Source organism: Palaemon carinicauda, chromosome 11, assembly GCF_036898095.1.
Source record: "Palaemon carinicauda isolate YSFRI2023 chromosome 11, ASM3689809v2, whole genome shotgun sequence".
Lineage (NCBI taxonomy): Eukaryota > Metazoa > Arthropoda > Malacostraca > Decapoda > Palaemonidae > Palaemon > Palaemon carinicauda.
The window spans coordinates 5,417,400-5,419,747 of NC_090735.1; positions in this window are offsets into that span (position 1 = coordinate 5,417,400).

Below are 2,348 nucleotides of genomic sequence, written 5' to 3' on the forward strand. Positions count from 1 at the left end.
TAATAGATGAAAAACAATATGTAGAGAATTATTTGAAAAAAAGATATGGGATTGTCAAGATCCATAAAATGCAACTACTAATCATAGTGTTCAAAACTACATTACAAAAATATCGACAAACTCAAATATAAGGAAGCATCTTGGCACCTTATAACCCTGTTTGGTGTTCTCCAAAGTCCTCTGTCGAATCTAGTAAAATCGTAACCTAATAAAGACATGACTTCCATTGACGATATTCTCAGCTTATTGTTTTGAGGAGCACCGGGGAATTCGGTACCATGCTTCACCAGAAAAACTCGGCCTAAAGTGAATTCATGAAAAGCGAATCCTTGAAAAGCGAATCCTCGAAAAGCGATTCCTCGAAAAGCGAATCCATAACAAGCGAATCCTTGAAAAGTGAATCCACAAAAAGTAAATCTTCAAAAAGTAAATCCTCAAAAAGTGAATCCTCAAAAAGCGAATCCTCAAAAAGCGAATCCACAAAAAGCGAATCCTCGAAAAGTGAATCCTTGACAAGCGAATCATCAAAAAGCGAATCGACAAAAAGCGAATCCTAGTAAAACAAATCCTCGAAAAACAAATCCACGTAAAGTAAATTCTTGAAAAGTGAATCCTCAAAAAGCGAATCCTTGAATAGCGAATCCTCGAAAAGTAAATCCTCGAAAAGTGAATCCTTGACAAGCGAATCATCAAAAAGCGAATCCTCGAAAAGTGAATCCACGAAAAGTAAATCCTCGAAAAGTGAATCCTTGACAAGCAAATCCACGAACAGCGAATCCATGAAAAGCGAATCCATACAGAGCAAATCCACAAAAATCAAATCAACGAAAAAAGAATCCACGAAAAGCTGGGGACGACTTTACTGTACTATCTGTGATGAATTTTCATAATACGTTGAGAATATGAGAGTATCTTATACATATGTACACCATATGACTATCTTAGATAACGTATACAGCTCATGCAGGAAGCCCCTCTTAATTTAAAGTTCTGAATAAGAAACTGATGGCACGTAGACATTAGCCTCTTTCCTCTTGCACTCATTACAAGGCTATAAAAGCCCTTCGTGAGCCATAAGAAGCCAAAATCTATACCAGTTATATGTATGACATCTTCAAATCCTTTGAAATAGATGAAGCAAACAGGACTGTCAGCAACTTCAAAATGGATTAAATTTTCAATTTAACATTAGAAACCAGCAGAACTAGACTTATCTAGTTGAACTTTATAAAAAAATAACTCAGGTAATCAGATTTGTATACTAATGTTGGCCAATGCTTCAGTTCATGGGAAGCCAGGGAGAAATAAGTTTGAGTCCCTTGTCAGGCTGGGAGGAACGTTGAGAGGAGAGGTCTTCTTTTTCGTTTCATTTTTCTGATGTCGGCTACCCCCCAAAATTAGGGGAAATGCTTTGGTATATATATATATATATATATATATATATATATATATATATATATGTATATATATATATATATATATATATATATATATATATATATATATATATATATATATATATATATATATGTACATATATAAATCATAAATATATATATATATATATATATATATATATATATATATATATATATATATATATATATATATATATATATATATATATATATATATACATATAAAACGTCTTTATAAAGCTTACTTACATTGATGATAAAGTAAAAAAGTGAAAATAGTTGGTAAAACAGACATCTAGGTTTTTTATTGCCTCTTAAAAGTTTAACTGTCGAACGATTTCTTTTCCTCTTAGCTGGACATCGTTTTATTTTTCCTCAGCTTTCTCAAAATCACACTTTCCCTTCTGCTTGGTCGACTAAATTAATCTGCTTCACTTATTTTTATAAAAAAAACTAATGTAAAATTAACTAGCAACATTATCAAAAAGATTTTTCTTCCTAAATAACTCTTAATCATGTCTATATTTTAATTTACGAAAATGATTTGAAAACATATTTATTAACAGGTTTTAAAAATGTAACATGCATAATAACTTTTACATAAGATCTTTAAAAATGTACATATACTTTGTTTAAGCTTCGTTTTCCCCTTCTTTTTGCATAACTGCATAATGCATTTAGGTATTTCGCAGAACGATGAATAACAGAAAGTCCCATTTCTTTCCCCCCAAAAAGAAAAAAAAAATATTCCAACAGAAGGGGAAACTTCTCCCATTTCAGAGACAGTAGTTGACTATTTTATAGCACCAATTCCTACTGCTGTAGTTTGTGCAAAGGGAAGGAGGCACTTGAAAAACTCAAACTGTTCTGACACGAGTCCCAGAATAATAAGAACCAGTTAAAGGGGGAAGAATCAAATGGAAGTACTGG